At 38.3% G+C, this 24,332-nt stretch overlaps 1 pseudogene; it reads right to left on the reverse strand.

Annotated features, from left to right (window-relative positions):
• Positions 1-266: 266 nt before the first annotated feature.
• Positions 267-947, reverse strand: LOC128311583 (ATP synthase subunit a-like; annotated as a pseudogene).
• Positions 948-24,332: the final 23,385 nt, after the last annotated feature.

Genomic DNA, 24,332 nt, shown 5'->3' on the forward strand with positions numbered 1-24,332 from the left:
TGAAATAATGAAGAGGGTCATCCCATACTGTAGGCCCTTTTGAATGATAGGTGTATGGTGGCCTTGGAATGTGCCTTCTCGGAGGATGTCTCGTCATCATTGGTATATGGTTAATAAATTGGTTGTTGTTCCTAGAGTTACTAGTTATACTGAGTTGTAGTGAAATCATATTGCTAATCCTGAAGTTATTAGGAGGGCTGAAAGAGCTCCTGTGAGTGGTCCTGGACTCTGGTTAACTATGTGATGTGCATGGGTATGGTGGTTCATTAAGTATTGTTGTGTAAGTATAGGCTCACTAACAAGGTGAAGACATAAGCTTGAATAAGGGCTACAGCAAATTCAAAGATTGTTAGTAAGACAAGAATGATGAAGGTGATCAGAGTGATAGAGGTGCTAATACTTATTAAGGCTAAAGTAGCCCCTCCAATTAGATGAATTAACAGGTGGCCTGCAGTGATGTTGGCTGTTAGTCGTACAGCTAAGGCTATCGGTTGGATGAAGAGGCTAATAGTTTCAATAATTACAAGCATAGGAATTAAAGGAAGAGGCATCCCTTGGGGTAAGAAGTGAGCTTAGGATGCTTTTGTTTTATAACAGAACCCAGTAACTACAGTACTGGCTCATAGAGGGATGGCCATGCCTAGATTTATTGATAATTGAGTAGTAGGGGTGAATGAATGTGGTAATAGGCCTAGTAGATTTGTTGAGCCAATGAATAAAACTAGAGATATTAGTATTCGAGCTCAGGTCTGTCCTTTGTGATTGTGGTTGGCTAATATTTGCTTTGATGTCAGTTGAACCAGTCATTGTTGTAGTGAAATCAGACAGTTGTTAACTAGTCGATTGGGTGAGGGAAACAGGATACTTGGGAATATTACAATTAGAATAACAATAGGTAACCCTATTATTGTTGGGGTAGTGAAAAAGGCGAATAGATTTTCGTTCATTTGTCTTCTCAGGGATTAGGTTGTTTTAGCGTTATTGCAGATTTACGTGCTGGATTTCATGGATATGAGTGTTTTGAAAATTTTAGTTGAAATATAATGAACAGTGTTATAATTGTTGATATAATAGTGATAAATCAGGTTGATGTATCTAGTTGTGGCATGTCATTAAGAGGAGGCTTAGACTCCCAATCTTTAACTTAAAAGGTTAATGCTTATTTAGCTTCTTAATGATTTTATAGTATAGATGCTGATCATTTTTCGAAGTATGTTAGTGGAACCAATTCAAGGACAATAGGTATAAAATTGTGGTTTGAGCCGCATATTTCTGAGCATTGGCCGTAATATAACCCAGGCCGTGTGCCCATTAGGGTTGTTTGATTTAGTTGGCCTGGGATGGCATCAGTTTTTAGGCCTAGGGATGGAGCAGCCCATGAGTGCAGGACATGTTTTGATGAGATTAGTATGCGGACAGTCATTTCTATTGGCAATACTACTTGATTATCAACTTCTAGTAGTCGGAGTTCTCTGGCTTTTGAGTGGGAATTATATAGGAGTCAAAGTTTAAGTCTTCATAATCAGTATATTCATAGTGTCAGTATCACTGATGTCCTATAGTTTTCACAGTTAGGGAGGGGTTGTTGATCTCGTCAATCATATATAGGATTCGTAGAGAAGGTAGGGCAATAAGTTAAAATGATGGCTGGCAGAATAGTTCAGATAGTTTCTATTTCTTGAGCATCTATTGTGCTTCTATGTGTAAGTTTAGTTGTCAGTGAAATAATATAGAGAACTAAGGAGCTGATTAGGAATACAATTATTAATGCATGGTCGTGAAAATGAGGAAGTTCTTCTATAATAGGGGATGTATCATCTTGAAAACCTAGTTGAAAGGGATATGCCAGGGGCGCCTGGGTGGCTTGGTCGGTTAAGCGTCCGACTTCGGCTCAGGTCATGATCTCACGATCCGGGAGTTCGAGCCCCGCGTCAGGCTCTGTGCTGACAGCTCAGAGCCTGGAGCCTGTTTCAGATTCTGTGTCTCCCTCTCTCTCTGCCCCTCCCCTGTTCATGCTTTGTCTCTCTCTGTCTCAAAAATAAATAAACGTTAAAAAAAAATTTAAAAAGGATATGCCATAGAGATACAAAGGATTTAAACCTATAATTTAACTTTGACAAAGTTATGTAATTTTTTTTACTAACACCTCTTTATTGAGAAAGACATAGTGGTTATGGTATTGGCTTGAAACCAGTTTAAGAGGGTTCGATTCCTTCCTTTCTTATTTTAAGGACACATAAGTTGGCTCCTCAAATGTGTGATATGGAGGAGGACATCCATGCAATCATTCGAGATTAGTTGTAGTTAATTATATTGCTACTTCTCATTTAGATGCAAAGGCTTCTCAGACTATGAAGATTATTAACATTACTGCTATTAATGAGATGAAAGAGCTTATTGAAGAAATTGTATTTCAAGTTGTGTATGCATCTGGGTTATCAGAATAACGTCGAGGTATTCCTGACAGTTACAGAGTAACTGTTGACAGTCTTCCCAAGTCTGTCATTGGGTCTGGAAGAGGGACTCCATCAAGTCGACCCTTGCTTGTGGATTTTCAGAGTATGATGGAGTGTTGTGCTTCTAATTGAAGAGGTTGGTTGTAGAGAACGGTTGATAATACATCATGGAATGGCTGGGCTGGACTATTCTGTCCTCATTCTGTCTTTCAAGCTCTCTCGTCTCCCTTGCAGGCATTTGGAGAGCGTTAGGTCTGGGTCTGGGGTGCAGTCTGGCTGCTGGCTCCTGTGGGGGAGGGTTCCCCAGGTCCAGGAGGGGTGGGGAGATGAGCAGCAGCGGACAGACAGACGGGGGAGGAGTTTCAAGCTCAGGGGCAGGGGTGATGGAGCTTGAGAAGTCATAAGGAGGTGGAAAGACAACATCTTCTTCCGTGTCTCCTTTAAATATTAGAGGAGTGGTGGGTCACCTCTTTGGCTTCCTGGGTGAGCCTCTGGATATAGTGGCTAAAACCTTTGCCTGGCTCTGCTTGCTAAAGATGAATAGCACCCAAGGCAGGGGATTTCGGGCAATTTCAAGCCAGGAGTCAATGTGTGGAAATTGATCAGGGTGGCCTGGATTCCCAGTGACTATTAGCCAAACCCGCTCCACTATTTGAACATCTAATGTCCCTTCTGGGCGCCATACTACATTGAATATGGGCCATTATAGTTCACAAAAGGTCCTTAACTTCCTGGGTGTCATTTTTACCCCGTAATTGCCTGAAAATCCCTTTTTAAAATTTTTGAGCATGACCTCTAAAATTGTAGGCTTGCTCTGTTTTGACTCCATTATTAATTTCTTTCTTGTGATCAGTGCTGCAAAGACAGACGAAGGGAGGTTATCCCCTAGAATGAGAGGACCAATCAGATACTCCACTGGTCACATTCCCGAGGGAAACTTTAGGTGAGGTTTGGCCGTAGTGGACTCAGCTTTGTGACTTGCGATCAGAGTCTGATCCGATACTGCTGTAGACTTCATACTCTCACCATGACACAGGAGAGCCCACTCAGACTTTGTAGACTTTTGGGGACCTTAAGGGTGCCCATCCGTGGAGCCACAAACTCAAATTCGACTGGCAAGCCTGGCCGATCTGCACATTCACACACACACACACACACACACACACACACACACACACGAGTCTATTACAGTCCCTCCTCGAAAATTTTCTGCCTGTGAGACCATTAAGGCCTCCTGGGATTGAGCAGGTCCCCCTTCCACTCTTTTGGGTGGGCCTGAGTACTTTGGGGCCCCAGCCTTACTGGTTCCGATGTCAGGTCCAGGTCCTCACCTACCAGGTATCTCGGAGCAGGGCTGGCCCGAGGTGACCGAGTAGGAGACTGCCGAAATTCAGGCAGGGTGTGTCTTCTCCCTTGCGATCCCTCACTCTGTCACTGCCTCACTGTTCTTCCAAACTAGTGGCAACAATGGGCCAGCATGGTTGGGTTTCCCGGTCAGGGAACCAAATATGTTACGGAACCAGGCTGGAACACTGGTGGAAAAACCAAGTGGCACTTGGAGATCTTGGTAGATTGGAGATTTATTTAACACCGGCGGGCTCAGAGGAGACCGTTTCTCCAAAGATCTGAGTTCCGAATTCAAGTGGGAAGGGTAATTTATAGTTGTCAGCTTCCATGTCTGTGGGGGTTTTCACACGTACAGCAAAGGAAGAAGAATATGGAGGAGGGGTCTCTAAGCTAGAGACCAGAGTTTGTTTTAGCCCCATCGGCCATCTTTAGCATACTTTATTCACTTCTCCAACAAAACACGTAGTGAACTTCTGTGGAATTCATTCAAAGAGGTTTTCATGTTTTGTCTTTATTTAAACCCTGAATATTTATTAAATTTCTGAAGCAGAAATAAAAACATGAACAAGACAGCGTCTATTCACCCCAAATTCACAGTTGGATAGGAGAGAGATTTGCAAACCACCACAGCCTCAATTTAGTTGCTGCTGCTCCTTTTTCATAGGTAAACCCTTAAGGTCTCTGTTTAGTCTCAAGCATATCATCCGGTATGGCAGGCACATTTAGTTTGCTTCCTAGAGACCATTGCCAATTCCTTTCTTCTCTGGCCTACTTCCACTATAGAGGCTGAAAAAGCCCGAGACTCACTTTCCTCTTCTCCCTTGTTAGTGAAATATAGGGGAAATTTTTCTGAGGCTTCATGGAAAACCTGTACCTTCTGATAAAAGGAATAAGGTACATGAGGACAAAGATCTGTTTTGCTTAATTTCTATCACATTCTGCATTTGAATGTTTTCTTTTTATTGTGATGCTTGAAACTGGGAAAGCTATCTTGCAGTCAGGAAGCAGCCAGCCAATGGACCAAACTCCATATGCCAAGTATGGTCAAACATAACAATAGAAAAAGAGCCTAGATCTTTGGTGACGGGGTGAGCCACCAAACCAACTTGACACTGCTCTACCTTAAGTAGTTGACATCACTGTAGTTTTTTATTACTGTTGTTGATTTTGTCATTGCTGATTTTGTTGTTCCTTGCTGCCCGAAGCATTCCTCATTCATCAGTCTGGAAAGAGTTACTTTTGCCATTAACATTTCAGCTTTAGTGAGCTTAATTTCTCATACCTTGCAAGGCCAGAGCAAAAGAGGTACATTCTGACTGTGGTTAAGGGGTAGAATATGATAGAGGCAAAATAAAAAAAATGATCACCGTGGTGAAGGACGGTTATCAGGCACTAGGGAAGAAAGTAGTACCATAAGGACAAAGAGAAGGAGAATAAGAGTGAATGCTGAATACACATTTTGTCCTCATAATTGCACCTGGTACAATCCTGAGTACATTAAAAAAGAATGATTTCACTAATGTGGAATTTAAGAAACAAAAGAAATGAACAAAGAAAAACAAACAAAAACCAAAAAAGCAGACTTAAATCTAGAGAACAAACTGGTAGTTGCCAGAGGGGGTGGCTGGAGGGATGGTTGAATTAAGTGAAGAGAATTAAAAGTACACTTATCTTGATAAGCACTGAGAAATGTGCAGAATTATTGACTCATTATATTGTACACCTCCAACTAATAGAACACTGTATGTCAATTATAGTTAAATAAAAGATGTAAAGAAAACAAAAATGTAGTGTAAGTTTATAATTTATTCTTTACTATTTATCACAATTACATGCAGGTTTTTTTTAATTTTTTTTAACGTTTTATTTTTATTTTTGAGACAGAGAGAGGCAGAGCATGAACAGGGGAGGGGCAGAGGGAGAGGGAGACACAGCATCTGAAATGGGCTCCAGGCTCTGAGCTGTCAGCACAGAGCCCGACGCGGGGCTCGAACTCACGGGCAGTGAGATCATGACCTGAGCCAAAGTCGGACGCTTAACCTACCGAGCCACCCAGGCGTCCCTACATGCAGGTTTTTAATTCCACCCTTGATCCATCCCGTTGTATAGATGGTAGTTTGAATGATTAAAGCATGGAAATCAATTTTATGACTGCTCTTAAGTACAGATCATTAGAAAAGAATATCAGTTGTAAAAATAAAAGTGAGTGGTGACTTTTATTCATTGCTGTTTTGGGCTACTGATTATTCATGGTAGCAACCTTTTTTTAAGTTTTTAAGAGGTTTTCACTCAATGCCTGTTTTAAATCCTTGAGGAATGCCATTTTAATGAGGTTGGAACTTCAAAAAGTTTAGATCACTTCTCATTAGATTCAGTTATATGTACCTTTCTCTTGCCTTTCATCCTTTTCTCTACTTAAATACGAGTTAGGGCTCTGGCTGTCCTCTTGCTCTTGGATAAGCTATATGCTGGTGTGAGTTTCTGTTAATGCCACTTCTACTGTATTTCTCACTTAGAGAAAACTTAACAAATGTAAATTTAAAAAAATATCACTATTTTCTGTTTGTGTATTTTAAGGGATAATTATTTGCTCAAAATATTTTCAGAGGAACTGTTTTAGGTGGGAAGATTGTCAAATATCATTTGATAACATTTGAATTACAACATTTCAGAAGCCTTAGTTAAAGCAGAGTAGATCTTCATTTACTTTCACACTACTGAAGCTTTTGTATATCCTTCCAGTTGTCAGAAGTTATATTTAGAATTTTGTTTATAACCAGGAGGTACGCAATGCTTTCCTGTAAGAAATTCAGACCAGTGTGTTGCCATTTTGGTGGCTCTGGTAGTGATTGAAATTACCTTAATGTGTGATGTGTATTTAGTTGGTCGTCATAAAGAATAGCTTGCTCAAGAATAGTTTTATTACAGAAGTTAATAATTCAACATGTACTAAATACTGACTTTTGACTAAAGTAACTACTTTTTTCTGAGAGCTTTTTAGGGTATGAGAGTGTAAAAATATTTGGAAACATACCTTGATTTTGTGTGGTAATTTTCAGGTGTATTGAAGTTTTTGAATTGTTTAATTAGTGGTATACATGCGGATATTGTGCATCCAACATGTAATACTAATTTTACTTTTATAACAATTACCAAAGTGGACCCTGAGGTAAAGAGCCTGAGTAGAACAGTAACCATGGAAGAAATTAGAACAGGTAGAAATTGACTGGATCTGAGCAGATAAACAGGTTTTCAAAGGAAAAAACAAGTTATGAATCCATAAAGTAAAAGAAAAGTCATTGTGAGTAATCAAAACTTTTCAAGTTTAGTACATCAGTATACACCAAAGAAAACGGTATCTAAGAGGTCCACTTCTCTTAACTTCTTACTAAGTAATTTCTTAGATGTGAAAATAAATGAAAACTCCCGGGCTTGGAGCTTTTAGAAATAAAGAGAAAGATTTGAAAGCTATTTAAGTGGTAGGATTTATAGATGTATTAGGTTTCGCTAGAGAGAACAAATAGGAGATTTTATATATATAGATGTGTGTGTGTGTGTATGTATGTGTATATATATGTGTGTGTGTATATAATACACATATCTGTGTCTCCTATTCTGTCTCTATACACATATATGTATGTAAATATTTTATTATATATGTGTGTATATGGTTTATTCTAAGGAACTGGCTCACGTGATTATGGAGCCCAAGAAGTCCAGACCCTGAAGAGCCAGTGATACCCTGAAGTTCCATTCTCAGTCCAAAGGCCCGAGAACCAGGAAAGCAGATGGTGTAAATTCCAGTCTAAGTGCAAAGGTAGAAGAATGCTTATGTTCTAGCTTGAAGAGTACTAGGCAGAAAGAATTCTTTCTTACACCGTCTTTTATTCTATTCAGTCCTTCAATCAATTGGATGTGGCTTACTCACCTTGAGAAGGGTTATCTGCTTTATTTAGTCTACCAATTCAAATGTTAATCTCATTCAGAAACCCTGCCACATATTCATCCGGAATAATGTTTAACCACATATCCAGACACCTGTAGCTCAGTCAAGTTAACACTTAAAATTAACTGTCACATAGGACTTAGTAACTGATTGGTAAAGGAAAGTTTGAAATCTAAGTGAGATTCCAAGTTTCTGAATGGGGCAGCAGGGTTGATTCTATCACTATCTTGCCTTCATATCACTGATATCAAATCTACTTTAAGAGCCTAGGTGATATATGGATTCATTTCATTGGTAATTTTTGAATCATGTATTAATAGCAAGAAAAAAATCTATAATTTGAGGTTAGGAGAAGAATATTAGAAGAGTGCTTTAATAGAATGTTTTATGTATTTTATGTAAATATTTTTTATGTATCTTACCAAACTATTCACTCATCCCTTCATTGTTAAATATTTGTTGGGCACCTTATATGTACTCAGCTCTGCCCTAGAGCAAGACTCTCAATTAAAACATGAGTAAGACAGTCTTCCCTCAAGGGAAAGGTAGGTCGATCGGTCATTACAGTGTGGGGAAGTACAGATGAATACGTACAGCATATTGTGGGAAGCACAGAGGAGAAACACATAATCGAGGATAGGTAAAGGTCCAGGGAATATTTTCTGGAAAGATACTAGGCAACCATAAGCAATGTTGCTATAATGTATATTGCAAGATGGGAATGGAGAGTGATGAGTATGAAAAGGTTAAGTAGGGGCTAGACTATGAATGTCTTGTTTAATAGGTTAAGGAAATTTGACTTTGTTGTATAGGTGATAGGGACTTATTAAAGGGTTTTTAGAAGATGAGAGAAGAGTTAAAATGGGCAGGAATGGTCAAAGTTCCATATAGGAAGATCTTTTGGTGTCTATGTAAATCACGTACTTGACGAAGACAGGATTAGACATAAGGGAATCAGGTCAATCTATTGGAGTAGTTTAGAATTAAAGAGGTAAAGGTTTGAATGAGGGAAGTGAGATAGACCCTGGATTCAAGAAATGTTTAAATCATAGATTCGTAAAACCTAAGGACTGTTGGAAGGTGAAGGTCCAAGTGAGGCATAAGAATCAAGGATGAGTTTAGATTTCCACTTTGGATTAATTCAGTATTGTGATCTAAGATAGAGAGGGGAAATTGTGTCAATCAGCTAATGTTTCATAACAAATTACTCTAGAACCCAGTGGCTTAACACAACAATATTCTTCCTCATTCTTCTGCCATTTGGTTAGGATTAATTGTTCTAGGCTGGGCTTGTCTGAACTTTGCTCCAAGTTGCAGATTGGGTCTGGATTTTGCTCACCCAACTCTCCTCTTTTTTGGACCTATAGGCTAGCCAAGGAATGTTCCTTTGACGGCAAAGGCAGAAGCATAAAAGCCCATGTTCATTCACATGGTACATGTCAAACCCCCTGGCTGAGTTATATTTTTAAATATTCACTTGGTTAAAGCAACCTATATGAGTAAGACCAAAGTCAAGATGTGAGGAAGTATGCTCCATCTTTAGTGGAGGGAACTTCAAAGTCATGGCCAAAGGCATGGATAGAGGAATGAAGAATTTGGGCTGATAAATCAACACACTGATGCCTATGTGGGTTATAGATATAAGGAGGACAAGACTGGAAGTTGGGACACTATTGCTGTATGTACATCAGAGGTGGTGAGGCCAGGGCAGCAGCAATAGGAAAGGAAGAGAGATGGTAGAATGGAGAAATGTTCAAACACTGGAGATTGTTGTAACATGGAGGCCGGATTCAGTGGGAAGAGTCAAAGATGACTCTAGGCTTCTAGTTTGTCTGACTGAGATATACAAATGATAGTGATGGGTTCAGTTTAGAAAGCATTGGGTTTTAGGTAGGATGATTGTGTGCTTTATCATTCAAATCAGGATACTTTTGAAAATGTGAAAGATTGCTATTAATAATTATGCCACAAGGGAAAACCTTCCCTGAGACTGACTTCCAGAAAACTTGTTGATAATCATTCTGTAGTAAGTAATCAAGGTGAAGTGTTGTTCTTTTGTTTTGTTTTGTTTTGTTTTTAGCATCAAGTTGATACTTGAATGTGAAAGACCAGGGAGAAATCTGGTCTGATCATAAAGACTTGGGATCACCAGCACATAGTGAAATGTTGGAAAGCCAGAGCCCAGTTGAAATCATCCAAAGGAACATATATAGAGTGAAATGAATAGAATGAGGAGGATAAAAGGTTGCAGTAGATGATGGATGGGGAGCTTGAGAATAAGTAAGAATTGGCTTAAGTCAAAGGGGAGAATTGAAAGGATCACATAATCATATCAGAACAGCCAGGGTCAGAGCTGGCTTTAGGGTACAACTTAAACCAGGAATTAGAACATGGTAAAGTTTTTTTTTTTTCTCTCAGACTATCTATCTATCTACCTACCTATATTGGCTTTTTATTTATTTATTTTTTTTCCCCATCAAGTTGGGTGAGCCTTTGAGGCTAGAGCCATGGTCTCAGGCAGCTTCAGGCTCATACTCCTTTAGCTCCAAAACCATAAAGAAAAGAACTTTTCCTTGATAGCTCCAGATATGAAATAATCCTGGAGGAAAACTCTGATTGGCCTAGTAATAAGTCACGTGCTCATCCCTGTACCAATCAGTGTGGCCAGGTGCTATGATTGGCAGCCCTGCCATAAGCTCAAGGAAAGGGATGTTTTGTTACCAGAAGAATGAAGAAAGATGTACTAGGCAGAAAGAAACAACTGATGTCTTCCACAGTGGAGGTGGGATAGTATTATAGAGACACAAAGGTCAAGGGAGCTGGAAGTCTTAAGAAAAAAGAAGTAAATATAACTTGAAGTGCAGTGAACAGGTACAAGAATACAAAGACTGACCTCCTATTGTTTTTGACAATTGGGATTCATTATTGCAATTGCAGGAGAGCAGTGGGGGTAAAAGTCAGATTATAGCAATTTGAGAAGTGACTGGGAGTTGGATTGGATTGAACACAGAAGATATAGCCCAGCATTTCAGTAAATTTAATAAATGTGAAAAGAGACAAACTGCCCAGTAGATTGATGGCAGTGTATAGTGTTTTAGACTTGTTTATAGGCTACGGTTTAGTAATAATGGGTTAAACTGGATAGGTTCAAGTTAAGAAGAGCACACTTGCTGGAACAAGGCTGTGGAGGAGGGATGAGAGGATGAGGTCAGGGACAAAGAGGTGAAGAAACTAGATTTGAAAAGGAGGGAGGACATTTGATCCTCTGCACCTAGTGAGGAGGTGCAACTGAGTATGGACACAGATAAGTTAAAAGAGGGAAGTACGTTGAGAGCTGTGTTCTGAGAGGGAGGACATCAGAGCCTCAGTAGTGAGCATGAGAGGGGCACTGGAAAAGCCATTGGTGGTACTGGCTGCAGGAACTAACCCAGGAGGAGGAAAAGAGTTCACAGGTGATTCTGAGGCCTAGCTGATTTGCAGACCATGAGCTTGTCTTAGTACCAGTCTATAGGGCCAAGTGATTTTCTCCAGTTGTCCATGATGTGGACATGAAGAAGGCAGTTTGATCCAGGGTTGGAACTTTAATGAAGTCACATAAATGGAGACAAGATGTTCTCAAGGAAACTTAGCAGTTTTAGAGGCAAATGCTAGGTCTTAGGAATAAACAAGAACTAGACGGGAATTTTTGTTGTTGTTCTGGTGTTTTATCATGGTAACTGTAGACCTCTCCACGAGACTGCATTATAGTTTATCTTTGCTTTGAATTTCTGTTGTGAAGAAGAGTTTGTAATTGTCAGACCATGGTGGGCTTAATTGAACCTTAGCAGATGTTTCACGATTTGCAAAGCTGATTTCATGTGGTGTTTCATGTTGTGTGATGTTTCTGATAGTTATCACCTTCCTCCCCAACCCCCACTACATACAGATAGGTGGGCATTATAGCAGCATTATGTGCAAAGCCCTCTTGGTCAGTATCACTCTGAAGCTATTTGGAATTGATCAAGTACATGTAACCAGTTAAGTGTCAGGACCTAACTTTCGGTTTCCAAGTTTCAGGTCATTATGCCATATGAGAAAAAGAGGTTTATCAAAACTGTAACAAATAAAACCTTTATTCAGTGATACTAAAAATCTTAGAGATCATTGAAACAAAGTCTTATCAGTAGCTGGAAATATTTTGTGGCATAACATAAAGAACATGGATTCCCTTGGTAACAAATGCCATATGCAGGGCGAATGAGTCTTCCCCTATCTGAAATTGGGGTTACAGCTTTTTCTTACATACTTCACAGTGTGGTTATAAAAAAATCAAAGAGGGAAAGTAACAAAAACCTTTTAAAATAGTAAATGAGATGGTAATTTATTGAGTAATTTTTTTTGCTGACATCATTATATTCATTTGGCATCATATAGATTATTTTGAAACTATTGATTACATATTAGTCTCTTGCCAGGAAGTTGGAGGAATAGTATAAATTGGTTACCCACTATATGTAACTTTGTTAAAAAATACCTTAATTTCTCCAGACTTCTTTTAATTTATTTAACAGATTTTAAGATTTGAGAGGCAAGGATTCAATCTATTTACTGTATTTGCAGAATTAGTGAGGTGGATGACTGGAATTATCTGTTAACACCATCTGTATCACTTTATCCTGGAAAATAATTAGTTTGACATCTTTTGTTTGTTTCTGTCCTTACTGTTAGGATTAAGAGATGCTGGCCTCAAATTTTTTAAATATTGGGGAATTGCTCATGTCTTCATTGTTGAGACTAACGTTTAGCAATAATTTCCTAACAGGTGTAAGGAAGGGCTTAGATTTTAAGTAAGTGAATTTATGATTAATTTTCCCCAAAGGATGCTATGAATTGGCTCAATGGCTAGTTCCTCCCTAGGGACTTGAGTTCAAGGTCAGATTTTCTTAAGGACCCTTTCACTCTCCTGCACTGAATCTCAAGGTTACAACCTGAGCATTGGTATGTTCTGGAGCTGCTTCTTTTTTTAAAAAAAATTTTTTAATGTTTATTTATCTGTGTGAGAGAGAGATACAGAGCACAAGTGGGGTGGGGTGGAGAGAGAGAGGGAGACAGAGAATCCAAAGCAGGCTCCAGGCTCTGAGCTGTCAGCACAGAGCCCGACGCAGGGCTCAAACCCACGAACCGTGAGATCATGACCTGGGCCAAAGTCAGACGCTTAACTGACTGAGACACCCAGGTGCCCCTCTGGAGCTTCTTGGTTGTCACCACAGTGTGGTTATGAGAGGAAGAGTAGACAAATGCAGAATTTAGTCATTTCCTTGTGGCCTGTTTCCCACGGTGAACCATATTAAAAATGAACACAGACACACATTGTGTTGATTCTCCCAAGCCAGTTCTGCTGGTTGAACTGTGTGGGAGAGGTACAAAATGTGACTGTGTGGAATAATCTTACAATTCCAAGTCAGACATGTTATTTAATATATAGTCTTGGTTTAAGACCCAGAAGAAGAAATGATGTACTTGTAGCTAGAGAGCTCAGAGTTCCTGATTCTTGTTTATGCTCAGTATAATTTGGGATACTTTCCTAAAAATCTGTTCTTAAATCAAGTCATTGTAAATGGAATAGAGAAATTTACTGTTAAAGTAAACCAAGTGTGAAACTTGTTATAATATATATAATCACTTAAGGTAAATGTCTAAATTTTTATATATCAGGTTTTCTTAAATTGAGATTTTTTTCATTTAGATATGTAATTTTAACTTAAGGTACATCTATTTTTATTATATTTGAATTGGAGAATTTCTTTTATCTAAAGAATGGTCCACTTTGTAAATTACATTGAGTTAGTGCTCATAAATTCCTTGTTTTTAACAATAGGTTTTCACTTTAGGACTATGTTGAAGGCTATTTACACTGAATTTATTCATAACCAGCTTTATGGTAATCTTGAATGCTGTTTTTCAAAGAACCGTAACATCCTAAAGATTCAGTACTCTAAAATTTGCATTTTTTAAGAAAACCAGACAATCGAATAGTTTCTTCAGATGGAACCCATATATGATTGTTTTAGAAAAGCAACTTCATTGAAGCATACTTTACATACAGTAAAATTCACCAGTTTAAATTGTACAGTTTGATGAGTTTCACCAAGTGTATTTAGTTATTTAATCAGCACAAACAAGATATAGAACATGTCCATTACTTCAGAAAAGTCCTTCCTGCCAATTTGCATCAGATCCCCTCCCCCTAGCCCCTGGTAACTACTGATTTGCTTTCTCTCATAAGTTTGCCTTTTCTAGAATTTGATAGACATGGAATCACACTGTATGTGATTTTTTGTGTCTGGCTTCTTTCACTTTATATGCTTTTGAGATTCATCCTTACTGTTACTTGTATAAGTGGTTTGTTCCTCTTCATTGCTGAGTAGTATTCCATTGTATAGATCTATCACAATATGTTTCTCCATCGGTAGAGGGACATTTGGGATGTTCCCAGTTTGGGGCTATTATGAATAAAGCTGTTATGATAATTTGAATATAAGTATTTCTGTGGACATATATTTTCATTTCTCTTAGCCAAATACCTCCTAGTGGGATTCTGTGTCTTATGGTACTGTAAGGCTGAGCATTAAAAGCCCAATTGTTTTTCAAAGTAGCTGTACCATTTTTAATTCCCAGCAGCAAAGTGTGAGAATTCAATTGCTAACATATGGTATTGTCAGACTTTTTAATTTTAACCATTCCTGTAGGTTTGTGGGAGGATCATATTATAGTTTTAATTTGTTTTTCCACAGTGAATAATGGTGTTAAACATGTTACCTTGTGCTTATTGACCGTACATAGAGCTTTGGTGAAGCATTTGTTCAAATCTTTTGCCCATTTTAAAAAGTTAGTTGGTTGTTTTTTAAAACCTGTTTTGGATATGAATCCTTTATAAGCTAAGTGTTTTGCAAGTATTTTCTTCCAATGTGGCCTGCTTTTTCATTTTCTTAAAAGTATCTTCCTAAGACTAGAAATGTTAGCATTTGATCAATGTTTTTTAATTTTGTGGTTCATGCTTTTCATGCCCTAAGAACTCTTTGCCTAACTCAAGGTCACAAATATTTTCTTTGATGTGTTTTTCCAGAAGCATTATAATTTTAGCACTCATATTTAGGACTATTACCCATTTCCAGTTAATTTTTATATATAGCATAGTGTGAAGTTTGAGATTAATTTTTTTCCGATATGGGTATATAATTGTTCAAGCACCATTTGTTGAAGACTATCCTTTTCCCACTGAATTATCATGGCACATTTGTTGAAAAGCAGTTGAGTGTGCATGTGCATGCGTGCGTTTGTGTGTATGTGTGTGCTGGGGGATTCTGTTTCTGGGCTCTCTAGATCCCTAGTGTTTCTGAGCTGTGAAAACTTTGTAAATATCTCATCTTCACCATGTTGTTGACTCTGTTCTCTATGCTGAGTCTGTAGCTCATGTATATTTCTGTCATTGAATAATTTGTTTGCATAGTTATCTTTCCTAGTAACCTGTGAGCTTCTTGAGGGCAAGGACGGTGTCCTCTTCTTCGGTGTTCTCACATGCTAACATTGGGCACGTAATAGGTATCTCAATGTGGTTGTTGGATTAAAATAAACAGAATATGAGTGTAATTTTTACCTATATGAGTGTAATTGGTGTTACTATTTTTTTAATCTAAGCAAATATTCTCACTTCGTTAGTTGTCTAGAATTGATACGTAGCACCAGTGTCCGTGTTTTTCCTGACATCATGTACAGCTTAATTTTGACCTGTCGGTTGAGGTTTTCTTCTTAGAATCTGTTCTTTGTCCTGATAATAAAAACAAGTCATAACTGTTAGTGTATGTCAGTCACTGTACTAACTGCCAACATGTCTTCTCTCATGTAATGTTCAGAACAAACCTGTGAGGTGGTTATTATCATTATGTTTATTTTATAGATGAGGGATCAGAAATAAGGTAATTAACTTACTCAAGGTCACATACAGGATCAGTGGCAGAGAAGATGCAGGTATCTCTTAATTTAAACACCACACTGTAATCATTGCCTGGCTTCATCCAGTAAGGTTCAGTTGTAAATTAACTTTCATCTGAATTAAGTGTTGTCAGTCCTCAGGGCCTGAAATATGGCACAGTTTCCTTGATAAAAAATAAGGTGCTGAATTTATTGTCATTGAATATACACGCAGTTATTTTCTCAGGCAAAGTTAGTCATTTCAGATCATATTTCTCAGTAAGTAATATCAAATGTCTTTTACAACTTGCTCAAGATATGACAAAGTGTTATGATGTGATATTTAGCCTGATACTTCCCCTTTAAAAAGACATTCCTTTGGGCATGAAAGCTGTCCTCCTGATTCTGGTTTGAAATACAAATGCCACCGGGCCAAGTCCCTCATAATCAGTTAATTGCTTACCTTAGACTTTATTAACCAAAACTAGAAGTGGGATATGCATCTGTGTGGAGAGTGGAGCACTTTGGGAAGGATGGATCTTACAAAGAAATAAAAGAAGCTTTAAAGTATTTGTAGTGTGTATGCCCCATTTTCCCAACTCTAATCCAAGTCCAAATCCCAGCCCTTGCCACTCCAATTTTTCTGCTAGGCATGAGTTTCAAGGCAATGTTATCTAATCCCAGGACTGGTGCTCCTTCCCCGCATCTCTAATTTGAGAAGTTCTTGAATCTTTCTCCCCTTCTCAATATGCCGCCCATCACCTTTGAGAATTTCTCAGCACCTTTACCTCACCAGTCTCTGAAGTCTGGCTTCGTGGTAACGCGTTTGTTCTAATACTTACGATGGTAGTATTAGGACTATCCAAAGCTAACTAAATAAGCATTCACCATCTTCTATTAGCCTCATATTACATTTATCTTTTTTAATCCTTACAACTTTGTGAAGCAAGCTCTAGTAAGACCTTCATTTTATACATTTGAGAAATTTGAGGCTTACACGGTTACATGTCTTGCCAAAGGTCGCAGAGCCCTTAAGTGGTGGAGACAGGGCACGAACCTAGCTTTCTTTGTTGGAGGAATGAGTACTTTTAATCACTACCTCATAATGTCTCACAGAAACCTCCAGTAAAAGGCCCCAGAAATGGATCTGGGACCAGTTTTTTTTTTTTTTAAATTTTTTTTTTCAACATTTGTTTATTTTTGGGACAGAGAAAGACAGAGCATGAACGGGGGAGGGGCAGAGAGAGAGGGAGACACAGAATCGGAAACAGGCTCCAGGCTCTGAGCCATCAGCCCAGAGCCTGACACGGGGCTCGAACTCAAGGACCGCGAGACCGTGACCTGGCTGAAGTCGGACGCTCAACCGACTGCGCCACCCAGGCGCCCCTGGGACCAGTTTTTGAGCCAAACAGAGCATAGCATTATAATAATCATAACTTACCAGAATGTATCATCCATTCTTGTTCATAAAATACTATTATATTCATTATCTGGATATGATTTATATGCTGATATTGTTTTTTTAATGAAGTTACATTTGCAGCTTAGCAGTGATGTTAGGAAGACACTGGGGAATTAAGGAAGTATCTTCTGCACGAGCTAGAAGAGGAAGCTGATAAGATGGCCTTGGGTTGAGTGACAAGATCAGTTTCTTTGCAATTACTTTGATGGGATATCTCCCTGCCTTGATTTGAAATGACTCTACTCAGCTTTTTGACTAAATGATAGCAGAGGGAACTTGAGAGATAATAATTTAATTAAATTTATTTCTAGCCTTTCTGATTCCAAATGTGTCAGTTGATTTAGAAAGTTTTGTCTGGGACAGATTCTCATGTCCCAGCACATTTGTATGGTTCCACCTGAAGGTTACAGGATGAAGTGGATGGTCTGTGACAGGACTAAGATTCGAAACAAAACACTGCTAATCATTTAGAAGTCCTGTGTTCTAACCCTGACCCTTCGTTACCTACCTCTGTCAGCTGCAGCGAGTGTATCTCTGAACCTCGCTTTCCTCACCTACTAAAAAGATGATTAGGTAATAACTAAAGGCCCTTCTACCTCTAAAATGTTTTGAGTTCTAATATATTCCTAGTGTTTTCTAAAGTTACCTAATCTTTATTTGTAGTAGATGCCTTACAACAGTACAGCAGTGCTGAAGAATACTGTAGAACAGGGATTCTCAAACGTGTTGGCCTTGGACCTGTTAAACATTATTGAGGACCTCGAAAAGCTTTTGTTTATGTGGGTTCTATCCATCAATATTTACCAGATTAGAAATTAAAGCTGAGAAAAATTTTAAACATAAGAACACAAAAACACCTGTTCCCTTAGCTGTCAGAGTGATGGCAGCATTGCAGGTCATATGGCCTCTGAGTAAATGAGGGTAAAAAGCAAATGAAATCTTGGTAGTATTATGAAAGTAGTTTTGACCTCACAGACTTGGGGGTTTGGGGGATCTTTGGGGGTTTTTGGATCACATTTTGAGAAATGCTGCCTTAGAACTTGTGTATTTAATTTCTTTATGAATGAAAGCAGATTGATGTTTAGATAATCCAGTTGGCTATATCTGCCCCACATCCATTCCTGGAAAATTTCCTCAGTTGTGGGTTAATGTATTAACAGGCTTTGTTCAAGAACTATTTTATAACACTGCTATTCACTTATTCTCCTCCTCTGAACATGAGAATCCAGACCTCAGTTGTTGGTTGGATCCAAAGGTGGAGATATTTTGTTTGTTAATACTTAGAAGAGTTCCTTTAAGATTTTGTAATAATAACTGAAGGATTAACTTGAAAAAGATTATCCCACACACTGTGGGATAAACAAAATAGTACACACTAAATAATTTGAGAAAAATGTAGATACAACAAATTAGATATAATACAGAGTATGGTTCTAGTATTAACTTCCAGTTATACTGTACTAGAAATGGGTGAAACCAACAGAATATAAGAAAAATGTCACTTTGTTTCATCCTAGGGTTTTCTTCTCTTAATCATCTAAGCTCTAAGTCATCTACTAATCCTGTGCTGTGAATACCCCCACCCCCACCCCCATTGGACTGTTCACTTTTGCATATAAAGGATTTTCTATCAGTTTGAGAGGATTCTCGTTCTTTGTAACTGTAATTTCAAACTTGAATTCCAGAGTTTTCTCCAACTGTAATTTTATTGTTCTATGTTTTTCTTAATATACTATTATGCAAATTTGTTAATGTTTAAATGTAGTGAAGCTCACTGCCCTTCAAAATTAGGTGCAGTGGGTTACTGGGGAATGACCTCCACTCTAATGGGATGGTAGAGAGGTATAATGGTACATCATGGCTTTTTGTTGGATAAAAGCACTCTGAATATCCCTGATAAAAAGGCTTCTCCAGTGCTGAGTCAGTGCTGTTAATTTCTTTGTCATATTATTATCCTTCCTTAGTGGATATTATTAATGACCCATAGCACCTCAATACCTACCATTATTCCTCTACAGGCCACAGGTTTCTTACTATAAGCATGTGTGATTCTCTGGGAGCTTTTTCTGGCTATAGATAGATGTATGGTTTGGAGTATAGCAATAGCCAAAAAAAATCTCTACAGACTTAAAGCCCACAGAAGCAGCTCAACCAATGATGGGTAGGCGTTGGTGCATAATACCTCAGCTCCCTCACTTTCTGTTGAGACAATCCTGAGTCATTTTCTGGATGGTCTCCTGTATATCTCCAATGGAATTGAGCCCCAGTTGCCCATAGCAGAAGCCAGCTCATTAATGTACCTTGTATTGGTTTTCTTCTCTTCTCTGACTCACTCCTGGTGTTCCCCTGGATCACCTCCCAATTTAACTCAAAACCATGTCTCGGATTCTGCCTTGAGGTAATACTAAACTAAGATGCACCACCCCAAACCTCTGGTTTTCTCTCTTTAGTGTTCCATGTCCACTTATGGACTATCCACATCAATAGTTCTTGCTCCATATAGCACTAGTGCTAATTTTAAATCCAGGGCTGATCACCGTTCCATGATAGCAGCTGGAGCTTATAGTCAGTGATGTCCTGGTAAATGTTTAACAACCTGCTCTCCCCGTAAACTCCCTCATTTGTAGCTTTTGTTGATTACTGTGGCATACATAATCCCACTATGGCTGATTTCAAGCTACCAATATGTCACTGAATGTGAGGTTGAGAAGAGATGACTCTAGTGGGTCCATAAAAGCTGGGTTTAGCACATCATTGCTTACTGGGGTAAACTATCATGAAATATCATGAATATCATGAAATGGGGTGCCTCAAAGATGAGTATTTGACAGAATTCTTTAATGCTAGAGTGTAAATATCAGCGTATTCCTCAGGGTATAGATGAGGACTCTGAAGGCCAGGGGAGGAAGGGATCTGTGCATTATCTAAAACAGACCAAAAATCAGGGCTTTGTGGTTTTCATCCATTGGTGCAGATGACAAGGAGCAGAGAGTTGGCGTCATAAGGGATAACAAAAAAGATCTGGTTCTCCAAGTTCAGTGATAATGGTGAAATGTGTGTTGAGGGTGTAGGATCAACTAGGAGATAGGGTTAGGTAATGAAAAATGTGACTGGTGCCTTAATAGGCTGTTTTTCTACTTTCCATACTTCAGCAGGTATTTACTGATTGCTTCTGATATGCCTGGAATGATGTTAGGTACTGGGAATTCAACACTGAACAAAAGAAAACAGTTCCTGTTCTCCTACAGTTTAGTAACAATAAAGATGTTAAATTAGTAACCACAAGTATAATAAATATTAAGAAAATAGAAATACAAGATGTTCTGTATTAACAGACCTAACCTAGTCTAGAACTTCAGAGGAGGAGGATTCTTGGGAGAGCTAATAGAATAGAAAGACTGATTTGCAGAGCCGGATTAAGGGCAGAAAAACAACACTGGAAATAGGATGAGATAAAGAAGATTAAAAGAATGCTCATATTACTGTATATGAATGTAAGGAATATTTAATTTGCTATTTGGTATGGGGTAGGTTTGGGGAGTGAGACATGGGGAGTCATTGACTGGATTTAACCAGGGAAACCGCATGCTTTCATTTATGTTTTCAGAAGGATCCGTCATGACTGTGGAGTAGAAAAGGATCCAAGCTTGGACTAAACCAGGAGAGTCACTTTGGTATCATTAGGATCCCACAAATATTGATGGCAGAGATCATTCCAGTAATTCCATAATGCTTTGGTGGTTTAGCTTAACAATTTGATCGGTAGATATAACATGAATAAAATCTTTGTAGTACCCTAGTAGGTATCTGGCCATAGAACCTATAATTTTTTAAAAAATAGTAAAAATGCCAGACATTGTTCTAAGTGCTTTAAAAATACTCACTCATATGAGGACTTTAAGATACAAAACAGATGAACATAAGGGAAGCAAAAATAATATAAAAACAGGGAGGGGGACAAAACAGAAGAGACTCTTAAATATGGAGAACAAACAGGGTTACTGGAGGGGTTGTGGGAGGGGGGATGGGCTAAATGGGTAAGGGGCATTAAGGAATCTACTCCTGAAATCATTGTTTCACTGTATGCTAACGAATTTGGATGCAAATTAAAAATAATAAGTTAAAAAAAATTAACTCATTTAATATGCACAACAACCCTACAATGTAAGATCTCTACTTTTCCTTATTTTAATAAACTAAAGCACAGAGAAGTAACTTATGCAAGCTTACCTAGATAATAAGTGGTAGAGATAGTATTCAAACCTGAGCCTTCTCAATCCAGTGTCTGAATATTCTCCACTGTGCCATAATCACTTTTGGTATTTTACCATCTATGTAGGTAATTAGTTGTAACAAATTCAACAATTCTATTCCCTTACTGAAATTCTCTTCAGCTCTGTTATTTGCCAGTTTGACTATAGTTGTTTTATTTTTTTAAATGTTTACTTTTGAGAGAGAGAGAGCAAGCAAGCGAGCACATAAGCAGGGGGAGGGACAGAGAGAGAGAGAGGGAGACACAGAATCCGAAGCAGGCTCCAGGTTCTGAGCTGTCAGTGCAGAGCCGGATACGGGACTGGAGCCCACAAACTGTGAGATCACGACCTGAGCTGAGGTTGTATGCTTAACTGAATGAGCCACCCAGGCGCTCCTGACTATAGTTGTTTTATAACTGTGTTACTTGGCTGAAATAATTGAACCTCTTATTCAGATAATCAGAGTCAAATACTCTTTTTTCCTCTCTTATGTAACAAACACATATGTGATTGATACTTATTATGGAGCAAGCCCTGTTGTAAATTCTCCACAAATACTAACTCATTGTAACTCAAGAGGCTTATAATATCATGTCCATTTTACAAGTGGAGAAACTGAGACATCAAGAGTTTAAATAATAAGGCCAAGGTCCCATAACTAATAGGCTAATTGGGGATAAAACCTAGGCAATCTGGCTTACATGGCATTCTTTTAACCTCTAGACTGCAGTTTTTCTTACCCAGAACAGTTAATGCAGCCTAATCCTAAACAAGTTTGGTTGTTGAATGGTGAGAATGGGTGTTTGACCTTTCTAGACAAAATACTTTGAATTCTTCTAATCTTTCCTGATGGTACATTTTGGCACTTAGGTACACTGGTATTTTCAGTTTGAGATAACAAAGACATTAATGAAGTGAAATCAATATTCTGAACTTTTAATATAAACTATTTGAAAGTTAATTCTATAGCCTATAATTTTTTTAAACTTCCCGGAGACCCCAGGATGGAGGAACCATTATGAATGCTCCATAATTTGCTTCTTGATTGATTGATATGTCTTTGATTTCCATATTAGAACTGATATACTGACAGCCTGCCTAATTTGAAGTCCTATCACATGAATAACAATAAAACCTCTATTTTTTATTAGATATAGCTAAATATGAATTGCAATGCCTTTTATTAAAATTCTTTTCATATCAAGTAAATATGCTAGAGAATAGACATCATCGTTTAAAGATTTGTATTTAGGGGCGCCTGGGTGGCTCAGTCAGTTAAGCGTCCGACTTCAGCTCAGGTCATGATCTTGCGGTTTATGAGTTCGAGCCCCTGACTATAGTTGTTTTATATAGCGTCGGGCTCTGTGCTGACAGCTCAGAGCCTGGAGCCAGCTTCAGATTCGGTGTCCCCCTCTGCCCCTCCCCTGCTCACTTTCTGACTCTCTCTGACTTTCAATAATAAATAAACATTTAAAAAAATTTAAAGATTTGTATTTAACTTTTGAATGGAGCTATAATGATTTATAGTGAAGGAAAATCATTTACCAGTGTCATCCATCAAATTAGCTCTTCATCATTATTATTTCTTGAACAAATAAATATGTGAAACAAGTGCAAATCTGCATCATGCAATTCTGTGTCTTGATTGGTTCAGGTAATAAGAATATCACTTTAAATAATATATGTAGTTTGGGGAACATATTTAGATGCATAATCTCTTTTGAGCTTTTCTGACTTTCTGTACTGCTTTCAGTTCACTGACGTAGTCTTTCCTATCTCAAACTGAAACTCCAGGCATTGCCGCAATAACGAGAGGGGACGTGACGTGGGGGTGTACTGTAAATATGTCAGGTTGAGCTTCAACTCAGTAAAATGCAACCCTCTAAGTGCTATCATAAAGGATAGCATGACTCATAGTATTTTTACAGGTGACTAATGCTTCACAGATGTGTGATTGTTTGGTGATTGCAATGACAAAGAATAACTTTGCCCCTTTCCTGAATTTAATGTACCTCTTCCTTCTCCCTACTCCCCTTGACCTTGATAATAAGATCTGCTTTGACTTTATAGCTGTTTTCATTATCCACATTCTTAAAATGGCCTCCTGGCTGGCTTTTGTTTTTCCTGTGGTTATTGTTGAACTACCCAGTGGAAAAAAACAAGCTGCTTGAGTTGAAGAACCATCCAAATCTTTGGGGGAAAGGCACCCAACTGAGATCTCCTGGGTCATTTAATTATTTAGCCAACAGTATTGAGAGCACCGTAAATTCTTGGCATTGGGCTTGGCATTAGATATTCGAAGATGAGTAACATTGATCCAACCTCAAAGGGCTCTTGGTCTTTGGGAGTATGTGAAACCAGAGTGAGAAGTTCTTGAAATTGATATCTGGCTGTTTTACTCATCAGCTGTCTTTCATGCAGAAACTGAGCAGTAAGAGAATTAATAGTTATTAAATATTTAATATAAGCTACACACTTGATATGTATTCTTATTTAATTTTTTCCTACTTTGTCAAGAAAAGTAGAAGTATGCAAATTTCACAGATGAGGAGACTTAGAAAGGTTGCAGCAACTGAGATTTAAAAAGTATAGACATTCCGTCAGTGGAACAAATGCTATTTTGTACCCTAGATGAGCATATAACATCTTATGAACATCTATATGCTAGGATGTGAGTTGGGAAAATGCATAGCATCTGAAAGTTGGAACTTTAATGGCCTTAAGTTCCTTTTATATTAGTACAGTTTACATCATCTTCCATTTCGAGGCAGAGAGTTGACTATTTCTAGCAGTTCCAGTGACAGGAAATGCATATAATATTTGAGATAGTGCATCTCATTTTTGAAGTGTCACAGTAATAACGAGCAAACATCTAAGTCATAATGAGGAAACGTCTAATACCTGTGATTTCTGCTTAG

The sequence above is a fragment of the Acinonyx jubatus genome, chromosome X, assembly GCF_027475565.1.
Source record: "Acinonyx jubatus isolate Ajub_Pintada_27869175 chromosome X, VMU_Ajub_asm_v1.0, whole genome shotgun sequence".
Lineage (NCBI taxonomy): Eukaryota > Metazoa > Chordata > Mammalia > Carnivora > Felidae > Acinonyx > Acinonyx jubatus.